The sequence below is a fragment of the Mycteria americana genome, chromosome 9 (assembly GCF_035582795.1).
Source record: "Mycteria americana isolate JAX WOST 10 ecotype Jacksonville Zoo and Gardens chromosome 9, USCA_MyAme_1.0, whole genome shotgun sequence".
In the NCBI taxonomy this organism is placed as follows: domain Eukaryota; kingdom Metazoa; phylum Chordata; class Aves; order Ciconiiformes; family Ciconiidae; genus Mycteria; species Mycteria americana.
In genome coordinates, this window is record NC_134373.1 from 23,043,844 (window position 1) to 23,063,001 (window position 19,158).

The 19,158-nt window shown below is 36.4% G+C and overlaps 1 protein-coding gene across 1 annotated transcript in view; it reads left to right on the top strand.

Annotated features, from left to right (window-relative positions):
- The first annotated feature begins 13,793 nt into the window (after positions 1-13,793).
- LOC142414288 (sodium channel protein type 1 subunit alpha) overlaps positions 13,794-19,158 on the top strand; it is a 93,327-nt gene continuing 87,962 nt past the window's right edge. Inside the window, exon 1 of the mRNA XM_075511327.1 lies at positions 13,794-13,888. The gene's annotated coding sequence lies outside the window, so the exon portion shown is untranslated. The remainder of the gene's footprint in view (positions 13,889-19,158) is intronic.

Sequence of the window (19,158 nt, forward strand, 5' to 3'; positions counted from 1 at the left end):
AAGCTACTTGGATTCAGAATGAAATCAAAGTGATGAATTTATGCCTTTTAGCTAAAAGTCAGTACTGGTAGTATCTTCATGTGTTGCTAGAGGAGATGACCAGTCTTGTGAACTTGTTCATTGCAGTAGGTCTTTCAAGATTTTGTGTTAGGCAGTTCTGTGTGTGTGTTGAATCAATATCACAAATGATGCATGCTGTGTGCTATTTAGGAGGGGTTTGGGAAAAAAAAAAAAAAAACAGGAAAAAAAAAGGAAAAAAAAAGGCTCCTTATTGCTTGTAGTGCTAATGGTACATTTACCATGCTGAACCATAAATCTGTTTTGCCTGACGTTGTTCTTAGGCATTGGAGTTCAAGGTACTACTGCTCCAATTTCTAGAAATGTTTTCATGGATAACTTATCACTTAAACAACTTAGTCTCCAAAACTAAGTGTGTATTGTTTCTTGCTCTTCAGCTTAGAACTAGTTTAGGGAGATACTACAAAAATTTTAAATCTAAATTTAACATCCTGGCATAATTGACAGAAGAAAATTCAACAAAAAAGCCTGCCAGTACTGATTATTTTCAGTTGATAAAGATCATTAATTTACTCAAAATAAATAGGCATATTTATTGAATGCTTAATTAACTGCTTTTTAATTTTAACTTCTTTCTTTCCTCCTATTTTTGCCATTCTCTTTTAGCATTAATATGCAAAACAGCAGATGGGTTTTTTTATGAGATAAGTACAAAAATAGTGGCTTGGGAAATCAGTTTATAGGCACTCTCAGAGGTATAATAGGCAGCCCTATAAATCTTACAAAAAATCTGGGAAAGGAATTAAAAAGGCTATTGTAGCTAGTTTTATTGAAGAGGAAAAGATGTCAAAGAGAAGTCAAAGAACAGTCCAAGAATATTAAGATTACTGTGACCTTGACCTACTCAATGTTCATAGTTTAATTGTAGAAAGTTTTTACACTTATTTGGGTTATAATTTTTCAGTTATTTTCTAGGATAATGTATAATGTTAAATATCAGAAACTGCATGTGTGTACAAAATTACAAGATTAGTGATACCTATCTGAGGAGTTTGCACTGAATTTGAGCATTCAGTGTTCACCTATCATTGCTGGAATACGTGATTATTTGGAGGAAAATCAGGGACCTTCTTGTAAACACGTAGAATACTAAATATTGTAGAACACTAAGAAAAGGAAACTTGAAAACATGGACGCATCTTACATCTAAAACATACAATTTAAGATGTTTAGAAATATTATTACTTTTTAAAATGCTCTTTAATGCAGTTGCAAGACTGGTAAAGTATCATCTAAGAATAAAAGAATATTTAGAGTTGTCTTCTGCCTACTTGAACGTTGGCATCAGTCAGACACTCCAGGAAGTCTACTCAACTAAAGGAAAAAATCTTCCCCTTTGACTAGTCCTCCAATGATCTTCATTGTGATATGACTGGGTCAAATAATAAAAAATATACACAGAGTAAATATAGGTCTTGAGCTGTTAGATTATACTCAAAGAAACAAATCAAAAGCTTTTGCTACCTGTTTCAAAAAGGAGATATGATGTATGCCTTTATTGTTTTTGCGAACAGAAGTAGCACATACATAGAAATGGCCAAAGTCTTCAGAGAGACTTGGGTAAAAGACTCATAGGTGGAAAAAGAACCCCCACATTTATAAGAGTATGTGACATCAGGACTAAATACAGGGTTCTATTTGGTATTGGGTTTTATTTTTTGAAGACTTTGAGCCACTGTTTACACATTTCAGCATGAATCACTTGTGAAAGTTGTTCAGGAACACAAGGGAGAAATTATTTTGAGAAAAGAAAGCAAGGTCAGAGAAGGACGGAAAAAAACAAAACCCTGCACCTCAAGCTATTGTAGACATCTTTCCAGACAGTGATACTGGAGCATTTTAATGTTTCATCAGATCCAAAATGGAACCTATCTTAGTACGAGCAAACCTCAAGTAATGATTTATTTATGTGCAAGGCATCTTAAGAGCAAGGTGTCTAAAAAAAAAATCATCCTGTTTACTCAGGGTTGTTGGCAGGAATAATGTCTATGAGATACTTCTTCCTTCATTTCCGCATGGAATAGAAAGAACCTTGTGGACATAAACTCAGCCAGTAAGGATAATTTAGTGATAAGCATTGTTAACTTCTACTGCCAAATTTTCCATAAAAGAAAACTTCCAGAACTTGTTTCATAGGCTTACAGTCTTTTGTAAAACATCCCTAGCATTGTCTTCATAAGACAGGTATAGCAAAAGAGTCTAGGTTGTTTTGTACTCCTCACATTATACTCTCAAACATTCATATGTTCATCTCTGTCCTTATGTGAGGGGTAGTCTAGCCCATTCTTTTTTTCCAATCAGCAGCTTTGTTCTACAGTCATTTGCGAAAGAATACAATTTTTAAAAGAATTTTTTTTTTAAACTGCATTTACTTTATTTACTTGACAGAAATCTTTCTAACTGCTGGGGCATCAGAATAATTAATCTGGTAGTTGAGAGTGATATAAACCTGACTTATTTTCTTACCACTGTCAAGCATTAGAATCTACTACTCACATTATCAGTGCAGCTGGCTCAGAAACAGTCGTTCACTAAGAGTTCTGCGTGTCAGCACTTTCTATACCAATTTGTGCTAAGATAGTCTTGACTTGCCAGCAGATCAGACCAAGTTCATCTAGAGCAAAAATGCTTATAAAGAACTATTGTAAACCAAAAAGTTTTGTGGCTCAATGGAAGAACAAGTTGGCTAATTCCTGAGAGAAGTAAACAGTTTTTACACTCCAGACAAAAACTATGGCTTGCAGGCATATTCTGAATGACAATAACTTAATGTTTACAAATGATTACTTTGTATTTATTTATCCTCATGACAAAAGGGTATAATGAGAGAGTCATTGTTCTGCAATCGGACATATATCAGAAAAGAAGGCTGCAAAAGCTTTGAAGGAATAGCTGGTTCATCATTTTGCCCAAAGATGGAATCAGCTGTATCAAACTTAGACAAGTTTGCCTGAACTGTAACATCCAGCAAACTGCATGTTGCCTTTGCAATGCTGATAGTCAAGTTTGCTATTCTGCTCATTTAGGTAGTGTTTTCTACTCAATTTTTGTGTATTGGGTTGATTTACCTATAGTTTACCTATAAACTTTATTTCTTCTACTTGATGCAGTCAACTTTTGGTTATCTGTAGGCAGATCATCCTGGTGATGTGTTAGCTGTGCCATGGCTGTGGAGGCATCTGAGCTGGCTTTAGATGAGTACTTCGGCTGCTTTGTTGTTTTGAGTGCCATGATGAAGAGAATTGCCAACCTTTTGCACCTTCATTAAACTATCGTTGTATGCTCTCATAGCCTAATACAGGTCATGATATTTTCAACTCTTGATTAACCAGGGTCCAGTATGTAAATAGTTTTCGTGTAAGCAAGTACTCTTATTTAACACTTGAAACACCAAAAGTACAGGTTGATACATATAAAGTACATAAAGTTTTAATAGGGACTCCTTGTTAACAGTCAACACCAATATGTGAAAGAATAAATGCACCAAGGTATTTTTAATATTATTTGCTGGTGCGGTATAAATAAATTGCACTGATTGGATAAAAAACTACTGATTTCAAATACAGCAATAATTGTTTAAAAGATCATTCTCAAATGATATTTCCCTTGCATTTTTTTTTTGTTTCCACGTTATACTTTAGACCTATAGCTAGTATATCCTGAGTTATTAGTGATCTACCTTTTCTACCAAATGCTTCTGATCTTTTTTTTTTTTTTTTCATTCTCAAGAAAGCAAAAAGAAAATCATTCAACAAAGGACTAGGAAGACATATTTCAAAAAACAGTGACACTCAAGCATATTTTTTTAACCTGATCAAATTTGTTAGAAAAGTCATTGTATGCTTATTTATAAAAGAGAAATAATAACTTAAATAGATTTAGTAAACAAAAATTGGATTATTTTTGTCCCTTTCACCTTCAACTTGATTTTCCCATTTGAGATCAGAGCTCAAATCATGTTTACTCTGCTAAGGGCATAACTAAGTATAATAGTCCCTGTACCTAGCCTGACTTCTGTAAAACCCAGCCAGTGTTCTGTATTGATACCATAGAGTTTAGTGACCTGTCTTTTGATGTTGCCACAATGTTGTTGCTGAGTTCCTCTTTCCTCTTGTATTTAATGCAGCCCAGGATTTTAACTTGGCAAGTTTCAGAGTTGTATTGAAAATTATGTCCATTATTTCACTCACTCACCCAAACCCATTTAATTTAAACAAGAAGGGCCATCAAAAATAGCAGTACTTTCATAAAATGGAGCATTAAGTATTATTAGATTATACTTCATTTATGTCTCAGTTACTATATTCATTATCAAGTGATATTGATCTGTGACATTAGGAATTTGTGTCCAGTTGCAATTACTCTTGATCATGCCTAATCAAGCTGTCTCAAATATAACTAGAAAACTTAAGATGCCCCATCTGAGTGAAACCTTTGCCTTCTTTTGTAAGGAGAAACTACATCACACAAAATATTTATTAAGAATAATTTGTATATGCATTTATGTATTTCAAGCTCTTTACTTACTATTCAAGTATTCAAATGAAATAAAATATGGAATACAAGTTATATGCAGTGATATTAATTAATATAAAGCTGCTTTTTGTAAAGAACAGTGTTGTATAGGTTTCTAACTGCTGGCTAAGCCTGGATACTTGTTTCTCCTCTTGTGCCCTCCACAGAGGAATGCTGGTATGACCCAAACAATAATAAACTAAGAAATATCCCAAAGCTTCTCTCCAAAAAATAGCAAAGAAATACCAGAAATGACTGTAAACATCTTCAAAACCAGGAATGTATCTTACCCATCGTTTTCTTGAAAATATCAAAAATCTCTGTAATGCAAGCACTTTAACCTCTGTAACACCAGGTAAAACAGGTAACAAATGGTTATTTTTCCAGAAACTAAGATGCAGTAAACTTACATGCAGTAAGATTTATTTAAGGGAATAGCGCTTCCCTTCGGAAATTAATCCCAGTATTTTATCTTATACCATCGCTCGCTTTTCTTCTACTCACCACAATGAGTAATATATAGACAAACGTATGCAGCAGCAGTCTGTGTCTCTCCTTCCTTACTTTGCCTTGCTGTTGCGCTCCACTTAGCTGTAGCTATGCAGTCCTGTAGACACAGCGTGACAGGAGCTCTGCTACCTTGATAGCAGGTACAGATGCAGCTTTAGCACTTGCTGTCTGCCTCGTGTTTGTAACACCCTCACTCCTTCCGGTCATTCGTTCCAGGGGAGGAATGACACCAGCATTTCTGAGCTGCTCTTGTGTTTCCTCCCAGAACACTCAGGGAAAGCAGACTTCGTGATCTCCATGCTAACTATCAGCCTGCCTGCTGCCAGTTCTCCCTACTTCTGCCAGTGATGACATTCAGCTTGCTCCTCCACACAGGATACAGCACTGATTCCTCATTATGTAAGGCAGTCTAGGTCAAGTGTAGGAGAGACACTGCTGGCCTGAGCAAGCTAGTGGATTGCTCCCTCAGCTTCATGCTTCATGGGGTCTGGAAGCTGGATCCTGATCTTTGCTACATCTTCTCGGGTAAATGTTTTTGCATGGTTTAAATGGTTACTGTGCTATTTTGCTATGCAGATAGCTGTCAGCCATGCTGAGAATTGCAGAGAGAATTTGCTAGGTGAAACCAGCTCTGTCAGCATGATTGAATTAACAGAGTAGTAGTTCTTCTAGGCATCTCAGCTTTAAGACACTTTACAAATAAATAAATCATAAATTGGGTGTTTTTAACAAACATCTTTTGTAACCATATGGGGATTATTGTTAATTTGACTGCTTAAACAGTGAATGAAATCCATTTGCTTGAAGGTGGTGTGGGAAAGCATTATTGGATATAGCTATTAGCTCTGAGAGGTTTACTGCAGTTCCTGGCTGTTGCATTGTTTTAGCCTTGCCAATTACAAATATGCTTCTTTTATTAAACAAAACAAAATGAAAACAATTGCATTTCATTTTCTTGCCAACTTTGGTTATTTTTTTGAAGTAGCAATTAATTCCAGGATGCTATTTGCTATTTACTGCAGGAATGCAAGAATCTATATGCTTCAGAAATATGTAAGGTGAATACTGCAGATAAAATTACATTTAGTGACTGCTCTGCAGAATGCCAGAACAGTACGGTAGCTAGATTTATATTAGAGGGTAGCTTTTTTTCCATGCACCATGTAGAACTCAAAGAATTTTTTTGTATTTACACCCTGCTGAAAATCAGCCTGTAACAAAACATAGAACTGGTTTGTCCTTAAACAAATTGCACATACTGAGTATTGTCAGGTGCTGGAAGGTCTGATTATACTGGAATGCAGCAGAAGAGGCCCTGGAAAGTAACAGCATAACACTGATACTGCAGTATCATGTAGGGAATTTCAACAAAGCTAGCTTGCTTGCTATGGACAATTACTATATAATAAATTTGAAAATATTTTTAATGCCTTTGAGAGATTAATTAGAAAAGTCGTGTTTATGAACAGTACCTTGGACAGCAACTTTTTTCTTTCGTGGTACTGTAGAGTCTACTTCATGGGCACTAGCAATCTGTAAAAATTAAATAATACAAATTTAAGATACATTAATGAATTCCAAAATATAGGGGAATTTATAGTAAAAATACCTGACAGAAACTTTGGTCAGCATTGTATCAATGAGTTATATTTAACAGCTTACTACCAAGATTTCATTTAATGTATTAACTTAAAAATAGTGATGTTTGTATTGAATTATGTTAATGAGTGTCAAAGCAGAAAATTAAAATTTTCTATTGACTATATGTCAATTGTCTATTGACAATATGGCATTTACAGAATTTTCATGTCTAATAGGTAACTGCTCACTCTAAGAATAAATATCAAGGTCCCTTTCTGAAATGGAAATAAGATTGAATATTAATATAAGATTATGTATTAATAGCAGATTAAAACTAATTTTGGTAGGAAGAGTGGAAGTCCTTTAAATGTGTTCTTTTCCTCCCACTAAAACCTACTGGTTGTTCACACTGTTCTAGAAATAACTGATAGAATTTAATTTCAACATTTGTTTGTAAGTGAGGTTAATTGTTTTATCATTTTCTTATCATCTTTAAAAACTCTCTTTCTCTGGAAAAGAACTGCCAAGCAGTCAGTTGTCTCTTCATCATGGTCTTACCTTACCAGTAACTAAATTACTTTTTTTTTTTTTTTTTTTTTAATGACAGTCATGTAGACCCATGCTGTGATTTAGCAGAAATACCAGGCTGGCACCTTCATTAATTATATTGTGAAAGAAATTAGGTTCAAGAAAATGTAACTCATTTTTGGTATCTTGAAAACACCTCTGTTGCAATGCAGTATAGTACATTGTATAATATTTTATAGACACCATTTTATACTTCAAAATTCAGAAGTATGTCTTGCAAACAAAGTCTTAAAATAAAAGCATAGTATAGGAACTTCGAACAAAACTGCTAGGTACCATGCATTATTGTAATGATGTACTTCAGATTCTTTGTTTCTTACTGCCTGAAGTGTTCTAAAATAGTTATGCTATTATATATGAGTACACTGTGTTCCATCCCATTTCAAGTGTGGGTGCTTGAGATATTTTCTTACAGGCTTAAGGACTATTAATAACCTATCTATTCAATTAGAAGGAAAAAAAGAAGACTTACTGTCTTTAAATGTATGATGGTTTTCTGGAAGTGTTATTTTTATTTTTTTTCATCATGGTTCATAGCAGGGCATGCACAGTACTTCTCAGCATAGCAAGCTGCAGTGCTTTGGTAGGATACAAAGTGTTAGAAAATGGTGTTTCCTATGTGTATTTATATATCCTAGATTCTGATATAACACTTCGGGTCTGAGAAATTGAATCTGAGCTGTAAAGTATGTTTTGAACCCACTACAATGCAGGATACGGACCATTAGTGGTCAGTGCCTCCTCCTGGTATTTTCCTGTGGTTTACTGGAATTGTCCAATCCATGGCTACATCAGTAGCTTGCTTTCAATATTCTGTATATTCCCTCACATCACAATATGCAGCTTGAGTTTCTGACAAGCTTTTCTCTTCACTTTTCCTCACAGTACTAGAGTTTTCTGTCCTGCAAGGGAATTTCTGTGCTCTCTTCATAGCCATGGAAATGTCACTAAAACTGAAGAGCATGGAAACAATGTGAAAGTCTGTGAATTACATTATTTTAGAATAACGTGTTGAGCATAAACAATGGTGAGACCAGTTTTTGTAATCCATAACATAAGCAAAGCATAGGAGTATACCTTAGACTATTAGTTTCTGTAAAGATATTTGTATCTCAGATGTTACCTGCCCATTTTAATTGAGTAGTTGAGATATATATTGTGATGACAATCATATGCTAAGTTAGGGCTAAATTGAAAAAGAAAGACTACAAACAGCTGTGTTTTAGTTTATCTCATGTAACACCTAAATGCAAGACCGTCATAGTATAATTCACAAGCTTTCCAGGTAAGTTTGGGCTCACAAATGCAGATCTTTCACTGCCCAGAACTGCCAACTTTTATTTGCATCTAGTACACAAAAGCCTTCCAAATGTGACAAAAATCTATTGCTGTAGAAATGGGCTATATTTATTCTGAAGATACCTGTTTAGAAGCTGGCAGATGTGCTCTGTTCCTTGTGCAAAAAATTATTCTTTTTATTCAGAGGTTTTCTTCACTTTTCATTGAAACTGGTTGGATGCAATCTTCTGTTCTGTGTTGCTACAGTCCATGTCATTTTTCCAGGTCCTGGTTCTCCATGATGATGTTTTTCCATCCTTAACTGCTTGCATAGCTCTTCTGTGACTTCAGTGCAATTGGTTCACAAGTTTAGAAAGAGAAAAAGCCCCCTGGATTATCATGTTCACCTGCTTGTCCATGGAGGATCTTGGATGGCTCATTCCTTATGTATTAGATGAATTACTCCATTACCTGGTTTCCACACCCACTGCAATTCACAGAATTCATTCCTAGAACACTAGAAAGAGATACTGTAAAGAATCAAGGGAGATTTCTTAATGTTTTGATAAATAAAATGTACCTCAGACACTGTCATTAATACATGAATCTATATTGCTCTTGACACTCTATTCATTGTCTATGTAGAACACACTCTGCTGCATTGTTGCTTGCATGGTTTACTGCCATGGCTGAACATCTAAGCTTCTAAGGTTAATTTTAAAGGTTTCTCTAGATTGTACAGAACTATAATGTTTGCAGCACAAATGCTGAAACAGGATAGTGACAAAAAGAACTACAGTCTCTTTTTCTTCAGCTGGAGTTCATTATAGGTCCCTTTCAGAAAGGGAACTGTGCTGCAGAGGATCGCCAGAGAAGGACTTCCAGATGAACCCTTTCATGTGCTGAAGAAAACCAGAATCTCCCAGTGCCTGATGATCACTAAGGGTGGGCAGTTTGTGGCACTTGAGCCAAAAACTTACTGGGCTGTTCTTCACCAGTGCTCTTAAACATTCACACAGTATTCCTGAGGCAGAGCCAAGAGTAGGACTGATCAAAATTTGTATGAGGGCAAGTGAACCACAAATCTCCATTAATGCAAAGTTACCAGGTCTGCAGAATCTGAAACCTGCAAGATTGCAAGCTCAAGGCTGCAATGGAAGTTTGCCTGGCAACTGTGTCCCTGCTGTGCAGGGCATGGAGGTGCTCTTCTTTGGGCCTGTTGGATAGTTGCTTCAGCCCATGCCCATAAAGATGATTGCTCCTCGGGCACTCAGGATGGGAGAAGTTGTCACCATACCCACGGGAAGAAGTGGTCAAAAATTTCCAAAGTAAATGCAATGAGTGTCCTAGACTTGCTTGTTTTTGAAAATTATTTTACTAGCTATTAGCAGTGTCCTGTTTGTCTAGAGACAGTAAAAACGGCAAGTTGGATTTTTGGGGGGAGAGGGAAGGGAGACCACGTTTTATTTACTAACTTTCAATTTATCTTAGAGTTGGAGCAGCTGTGATTAAGAAATCTATACCATTTTTGTTTTCTGCAATTGTGGTGCAATGTATAAGTTTAAAACATTAAAAATATAAGAATTCAAGGGATTTAGCTCTTTAGCAGTTGGAAAGCAGTTGCTATTGTGTTGATAAACTCTTTTCTCTCAAACCCCGTATCACATGACAGTCTGGTTCAAGGAACCACCAAAGGATCTTGTTAAGATAACCACAAACCCTATCAATTTTCCTGACACTAAGCTGGTGGACCTGAACTTGAGCACCTGGTTATACCAGTGTGACCAATGAAATCTGAGCCATGAGAAATGCTGCTTAAAAAAAGCTTTCAGTATTCTGTTAATGATACTTGGAGATTTCTTAAAGTCAGGGGTCATATTAAGCATCCTATGCTGAACCTCTACTGATGCTTAAAGAAGGATGTTTTAGGACTATTGAAAACTGTATGCTTTCATAATACATTAAAATTATGTTTAAGCTGGGGGAAAATTTTGTGTGTTCGGTGTTATGTTCAGGGCTAAAACTGTAGGCACCTAAGGTATTTCAAAGATTTTTACTACCTGGTGTTTATTGTTTAAGCTATGCAGATTCCTAGTTTATTGTTTTCTTTTATGGTGTTCATTTCATTTCAAAATGCAACATTTTAAAGGAGCTATGTCTGTAGAATGTCAACCATGCCCAGACTGTAGCAAAGACTGGAGGAACTGATATTAAAACTTCAAGCTGAGGAGTAATATTCTGCCTTTTAACCTAGTGATAAATCTGTATTTATAAAGACCAGGCAATTAATAACTTCCAGAAACATCCTCCATGAAGTGAAAGATTTCTGGGAATGATCAATTGGCATCAGCAGTATAGTATCTGAACATCTGTTTAGTATTTAAAATTTTAAGGATGATTCTGAGTCAGGGGTGTTACTAGCACTACGAAGTAATCTGCAAATGGTCTTCATGACCCCAAAGAACTTTGCAAATGTACAAAAAAAACATAACTCAGCTTTTAGAATTATACCTAAATAAGAATCAAACAGTTGAAGAACATGTTACCAGCTGATAATAATAAGATAATGGTTTATAGGTCTTTCTACCTCAAGGTCGTAGAATTGAACTGCATTTGGGTAGTGGGCACCTACCTAAGCTATTTACCAGCCTATCAGTAGTACCAGCAGAAAAGCTAAATTCAAAACTGGTGATCGTGGCAGCAGTGAAACATGAAAGCATGTGAAGTCTTTCTAAATCAGTGCTCGGGCACATTCAAAGGACACAGGTTGCATGGTTGTATCCAGCTTGGTCTTGCCCTTTGTATGTCAGTATTTGAGTATTACTAGTTGGATATATGGTGTGTTTTAACTAAATATTTAGTGTCATAAGGTTGCTTGCTGTGTTTTTTTAATCACTGCAGTATTTGCAGAGAAAATATTAAAAAATTTATGAGATTAGATTTCATTGTTAGAACAATTGTTCATGACATTCTGTATTGATAAATGCTTGAAAATTAGGTATTGTACTGAGAGATTCCAAGTGCTTGTTGTGAAGGGCCAAGCATGTCAGATGGAGAGGAAGGTGGAGAAATTCAGCTTCACATAGCTTGGATTCAAGCAAAATTTAAGCAGTCAAAACCTCATCATGTAAAAATGTTAAAAAAGAACATATCAGAACAATACTAGAATTGACTCTAGGGGATCAAATTCATTATAGCTGCCTGGGGTCACTGAATCACAGGTTAATGTGTTAAGTATCTGTTATATCATAGAAAACAGCCTTATTGCATACAGGTATTAATTAGGTTTATTTTCTTCTAGCTTTACATGCCAAAATTGTAGTACACAACGAAAGAAGTGCAGTATTATTTTTGGCCCTTCTTCTGTGCACCTCTCACTTTCCTAGTCGCTGCCCCCTTCCTTTCCGACCATACTGCACCCACCCCCTGCCAGCATGGCTGAACGAGGGTTTTCAGAAGGGTTTGCTGATGGCCATCCCTGTTCCACTTTTTTTTTTTTCTTTTTTTTGTCAAGAAAGCAAAATGAGAAATACATAATGCTGTCTGATTTAGCTCAAACCGAGGCTGATCCAATGCAGCTGGAGTTCGTCGTATTAGCAGTTGCTGTTACTTAGCAGTCTGAATTTTAAAAAGGAGCATTTTTTGCCTAGCTTCCAGATTTGGCTGCACAGCTGCCATCTGAATACAGGGGAATGTATAGATCTGTCTCTATCTATCTGTGGCAGCCCTGTACCAGGCTGCGTGACTGGCAATGCAGTCTGTAATAGATGGACACGTCACAGGACTCTGGCACAGAAACCTTTTTTTTTTTTTTTTTTTGATGGAACCCATGCCTGAAGATGTTGGATCTGCCACCACTACTCAGTGGGGAGGTGCAGAACGAGACAGAGGACAGGTAGCATTTAGTTGCGGCGTGCCAGGGGCTGACCTGGAAAGGCTTCTGGAGCTTTCATAATGGACCACCCTTACCCAAACTCTTTCCTTCTCGTGTTTCAGAGACAAATAATTAACAGAAATGAAAATTAATCAAAACTTTTACTCGTTTAACACTGGATAAAGAAATCTACTTCTCAGCGCAACCCCTGCCCTTTGTTCCCTGCTGAAGGAACACGGGGCTGTAGGTTTTCAGACTCGTTTAAGTCAGAAAATCTTTTAGACAGCAACATTTACAGCCGGTTCATTTCTCTTGCCGGTAGATGGGGCTGTCCTTTAAGGTGACGGCTCAGTATCTTTTTTTTCCCCTTTTTTTCCTTCTTCACCCTCCTCTGTGTCTCTTCCTCCTCCCATCCCCCCTCTTTTTGCTATTTGCTGCTTTGTATTAGGTGCCACAGGGCGAGCCTCCGACCGGGGAGCCGAGAATGAAGCAGAGAGGACACTGCAGAGGTCTTTTTTCTTTTTTTTCCCTTTCCCAATGAGAATGCAGCGATTTATAAATACTTGCTAACCTTTTGGAACTGGGAATCTGAACAAGTTTATTAGACAGCATTTCAAGCATTTTATCATCACTATCTCTTGGGCTTTGTTTTTTTTCTTTTTCCCCCTCAAAATACGTTTGAAATGCATGCTTTATCAGGTAAGCCAGCAAGGTGTTAAATCCTAGACCTTAGTTCGTTTATGTTAGCTGTCCGCATAGGTTGTCGTCCCCGTCCCCGTCCCCCCCCCCCCCCCCCTTTTTTTTTCTTATTTCTGAATGCTTGCTTTGTAGTTATTGTTAAGCATATAATTAAGGAGAAAATCCAATTTGGTGTTTTTAAAAATGTTTCAAAAGCTACAATCAGGTCTTTTTGACAGCACAGCATTTTGTTACAAGATGGATTTCACTGGCCTTATATTTTTGGGTGTTTTCCAGTTTGTTGGGGGGGGGGGTGTGTGTGTTTAAATTATTATTCAAGGTTTTTACCCTGACCTGTTTAGAAGTTAACAGAGGTCATGCTGTTCCTTCACACGGAGAACATATTAAGGGCTAAAGCAAGCAATGGTGTAGTCAAAATCCTAGCATTGCAGGAGTGTACGGTTTTCCTTCCCATAGAGAAGCCCTGCTTTAAGGCTAAATGCTTCACACAAATGTTTGAGGTTTACTGAAGGAAGAAGGGGCTCCCTCCTCTTCTCTCTCTCTCTCTCTCCCCCCTGCCCTTGGCCTTTCGAGTCAGCTATGCTGCTAGAAGCCCTTACTTTCAGTTACCTTCTCATCAGGACTGGTTGTAATGCTGTAGATATAACTCGGTTCATAATCTGAACCGTCTTGCTTTTTCAAACAGCACAAGAAATTTGCCAGGTGGACATCAAGCTCTTTCAGCGTCTTTTCTAAAATGGATTTCCTCTCTGCTGCTTGCCTGAGGTATGTGCTTAAAAGACCCCACTGAACCAATTTACCTGGGATTGGGCTGTCTGTTCAACTCACCCGCCCTTCATCCCCACTTTGAAAAAGTTGTTGTTTCTTATTCTGCAGTATTGGAAAATGGATTGGTGTTTTCTATCCCTGTTGAAAACCTGTTCGATTGTACTTATTCCAGAAATGCTTATTTTGTAGCTATGGTGTCAAACTCCTGAGCTATATTGGCTGATGTTAGTGGTGCATTCTTGAAGTGCACCTACTTTCCTATTGTGTTTTTCAGGCTTGACCGATGTGTTAATACGAAGTACAAAGGAAAAAAGACTGCGCTAAAAATGACTCTGAGAATCTAATGTGAAACAATAACAGGATGATTGCTGTCAAGACTGACACCCTGTTAGTTTATTGTGTCGCGCCTGGTTTGTGTGATCTTGAATATTTGCTGAAGTATTTAGACACAAGAAAGGAAATTAGAGACAGGCAGCCTTAAACTGATTGTCCTCAGTTTGCCAGGTAGTCACAGAAAGTTTTCCTTATTTTAAAGAAAGTATCAATGATGGGGGGGAAGTAAGAGCTTTAGCCTGCCTCAAGGGATGTCAAGTTTTTATTGCATAAGGCATAGTATAATCAGTACAATCCTAGGGAAATTCCAGGAAAACAACAGCAATTTGCATAGTATCTTGTACCAGAAATAAATAAGTTTGAATTCTGACTATAATGACTTACAGGAAAATTACACAAATGAATGTATATCATGGAATCATATATCCTATTAGGTGTTTGAAGCAATACTTTATATCGGGGCAAGGGTACTTTATTATTGATCACTGAAATCTACATTGAAATTGGCATGTTATAACCTAAACTTGCTTTGAAGTTTCAGAATTTGTAAATGTCAACAGCTGAGATAGCTGGGAAGCTAAAATAAATGACAGATTATTTAATTGTTAAAATTAAGGTGGCCTTGAACTAGAAAACCTTTAGAATGTCTGTGAATATGACTCTTCTCTTCAACATACTATCCCAATGCCAAGCACTTTAAAGGATAGCTGACTGTTGACTTTTAAGGATGGCATCACTGCTACTATCTGTATCACACCACGTCCTTCCAACATGTGAACTCTACTGTAAGAGTTGTGTACATTAATGATAGAAGCAGATATATTTAGGAGACAAACCCACAAAGCTTGTCATTGGATTTTGTCCCTTAAATGGTATTTTACTGATCCTTCTCTATTGTTTTTGACTACCTTAAATTGAAGAACTGAGATTAAAGAAGTGTGAAGGTTTTCCTGCTCTTGGTTACAAGAAATATTCTGGCAGTAATCAGGAGAAGTGGGTACTTCTTTGCAAATTCCTTTCAAAAAGGGGCAGAAAGCTTGCTCTAATTTGTGTGTGTGTGTGTGTTTAGAACTGTGATAATCTTCTGGATGAATGCCTTTTCTTTCATTTTATTAATTTTCTGAACTCCAGGACCAACTCACCTGTGGGAAAACATGTTGGGTCTTTTGGGCTAAACATCATGAAGAGATTTGTTGATTCTCTTCTAATAGCAGGAACATATTCTACCTTCTTTTTCTCCATTGAAGACAGCTGATATATATATGAGGCAGTGGGATTCCTCAAGAGTAACAGACCTGTATTTGGCCTGCAGACTTTCTGTTGATGCTAAAACGAATGCAGCAAAAGACAAACTAAATTAAAAATTGAACAATATATAATTCACACTTGTAAACTGAGGAAAAAAAAAGTTATGCCGTCAGTAAGACATACTAGATAAGGAATACCATTAGGCTTTTTTTAGCATAGTGTTTTAGAGCACTTAAGAGATCAAATTGCTCAAAGAGAAAAAAATCATAAAGCCGAAATATTCTAAAATGGAAAAAAAAGGAACCTTTAAGTAAATTTTAACCATTAAAAGCTACAACTGATGTTTCTGACTGAACCTAATATTGCAGGGAGATGGGGAGTATCATGCAAGTTCTCCAAATGTTTTTCCCAAAGCTCGGTAGTTCTGGCACATGTTACTTCCGTTTTTCTGTTTGTAGGTTTGTTCTTTGTAGATTCCTATCCATGAAAACATATGAAAGTTGAATGAAAACAACTGGAAGTTTGGTATGGGTGAAGTAATTAGTTAAATGACAAATGTAGACTCGGAAATCATCGCCCTTTCCATAATGGGGTTGGTCCAATTTCTATGAAATGTACTGATCTCTTTTTATTTAATGTTAGTAATATTTATTTAAAGAATCACTGTGATGTCTTACTGAATACATGGGTGTTCACTGTTTTCAGGCTTCCTGTTTTTTACTGATTATTGTGTCATAAATTCTGTCTCTTCCATTTCCACCAGTGTGTGTGGTTCCAGGCCCCCTTTCATGTTCTTCTAGCATGCTATTTATCTCTGACAAAAATAATTGATTTATTTTGCATTTATTACCAAAATTCTGGGTAGCACCCTTCCCTGCCATATTAAACATCACCTGAAAAACCACATTTCTGACTCAGCCACCATTTTATTTATTGTTTGCATTTATCAGCCCTAGAAGCTCGCTCCCTCCTTCCTCTTTGTGCTGGGAAGCTTTCATTATGTTGCTTTTTCTGAACACAAGTTTCCATCGCTTTCTGTCTCAGCAGTATCCAATGTATCTCTGACCATCCTTCCAGTGCTCTATTTTAAAGTGTTTCCATCCTTTTTATTCATTGCCTCTTTTTTCACAATTCTCTGAGAAAAAAAGGACATAACCCCTCTATTTTTGGTGTCAGAAACATCCAGCTCAGTTTGTGCTTTCAAGCTTTATCCCATCTCATGCCTTCTGTCTTGGTGATTTATTTCAGTACCTTGTAAACATGCAGATCAATCTTTTTAATCTTTCTCCTACTCCTTAAACAGATTCTCTAATTTGCTCCCAGCATTGGCTTTTTAAAATTACTTCATAATACAATTCAAAACACTGAAGATCATCCTCCTGGTAAAACAAAACAAAACTAAACAAAAACCCAAATCTTGTCAAGGTCAGAAAGAAAAATTTAGGAATAAATGTAGAGGCTTGTGAGATTCAAATAGGTTTTATTTAATAGTGGCATTGGTCAAAGATGACAAAACTAAGCAGCCACTACAGTACTTTTTAACTGAAGTAATGTATCTGAAGGAAGCTTTCAAATGCTTGGTTATTTGAGTACATTTTAAACCAGTGACTTGACTGTGTTCCAGATGTATTTGCCTGCAATGCTCCCATCCTCTCATCCCTCCCTGGACTCCATTTTCTACTTACTCTTTAATGGCGTTTCCTTCAGAGTGAGATCTTTCATTTTCTTTAATGATTTAAAATGTCTAACTGTTTTGTTTCAAATTATTGTTGAATTTATTTGCCAAGAGGAAATCATGATGGAGATATTTCTGAAGAAGATGATAGGTGCTCCTCCTAGGAGTGTCTCAGCAGAGCTCTTTCAGTAGCTTTGCAGGACTCCTGGAGCAGGTCTAGAGATGAAAACAGAAGGGAAGAGGCTGGCGGATCAGAAGCTGAATACTAAAGATGAATTCTGTTCTTTATGTCTGTAGTGGGTGGGACAGCAAGTGAAGACTGAAGAAATGGGCTCATCCAGATGACATTTGGGGAGAAACTTTCTAATAGAGAGGACAGTGAAGAACTGCAATAAAGTGCCAGGGGAAGCTGTGAAATTTGTCATGAAGGTCTGTAGGAAGAGATTAGATGAAACCTCCGTTAGGAAATAGGTATAGGATCTTGTGTTTGGCACGGAGATGAACTAGGTGGCCTCTAATCATTGTTTCGAACCCGATTTTTCTGTGAGTCTAAAAAAAAGAAGTAGATATCTGAGGTACAACAGGCTTAAAGAAATGTATATCATAAAGTATATAGGGTCCAAAATAGACCTCCTCAAAGCTATCTTCATTAGGATTTTCTGAAAGTATATAAGCATCCTCTCAAAACATTTATTCTATGGTTTATTCTAAGTATGTCTTCATAAATGTACACTCTGCAACATTTCAAATATATCCAGAAAGAACAGAGAATATGTCCTTATTTAATTTCTTAGTGTTTCTTTTAGATTAAATAGGCTTTACTGGTTAACAATAGTGAGTATGTGAGTAAAAGGGGTAGGAAAAAGATATTTGGCAAATCTGATCGATTTTTGCTTATTGTCAGAATACTATATGTTTAATTAAGAAGACTTTTTAAATTGATAGTTTATCTTTAGCAGAGACAACTAGGACACTTCAAAATCTGATTAAATAAAGTGACTGTACCAGAGCCATTTCAATGTTTTATATTTTATGTTAATGTTCAGTATTCCTCACAGTTGAAAAACCCAATCTGATACATTTATTTTCTGAAATGAATGCTTAAATAATGCCAGATATATAATCTGAAATGTGCAGTGATGGATAGAGACAGAGAACTTTTCAGAGCTCCATACTGGCTACCTTAACAATGCTTAATTGAAAAAGAAGTTATCAAACAATTTTTTTCAATTTTATTCTTAAACATTAACTATGTGATCCAAATGTTGTCTAGAAACCTCACATCCAGTATTTTTGCCTTCAGCTCAACTTATTTTCACTTTACACACACACTGGGGGAGATAGACCAGAAAGGATGACCCTTTATTCTGTTTTCAGGAATTCACATTGTCTCAAAATAAATTTTATTACAAATCTACTACTCTGAATTAATGAAATACTATATCTGAAACAAAGATTTGCAGTCCAAGGAAAATGATCTATGTATTACAATAAAATTTTTCTTAGTTATTTTGGCTCCATCTGTGCCACGAGTGACTGGCATTGAGATATCCTGTGTCTGCAAAGGGTCTTGTCCTTAAAAACCTGGTGGCTGTATGCACCCTGTCAACAGGGTATGCCTTCTGATGTGAGCTAACTCTTCAGTCATGTCCCCAAACTCTTTGGGAAACTACTAACTAAAACAAGTGCAAATTGTACCACAGTCAGCTCTTTTTAACGAGAGAGGTGATTTTGTCCCCAGAGCCAGGAGTATTTCTTACCATTGATTAACGCATTGGCGTCTAAGCTACAGAGCAAACAAAATATTGTTCATATAAATATATATAATTAAATAGTATAGATTTACTTAGCAAGAGGTAATAACATTTTATTGTGCAGATTTTTTTTTGGCTTGAGAATTTTTTTTGGCTTGAGAATATGGCTTGAGACTATGGCTTTGGAATAAGCTAAATAAATTCACAAACTGGAATATCATGTTAATCCAGTAAATATAAAATATTTTAACTTCTGA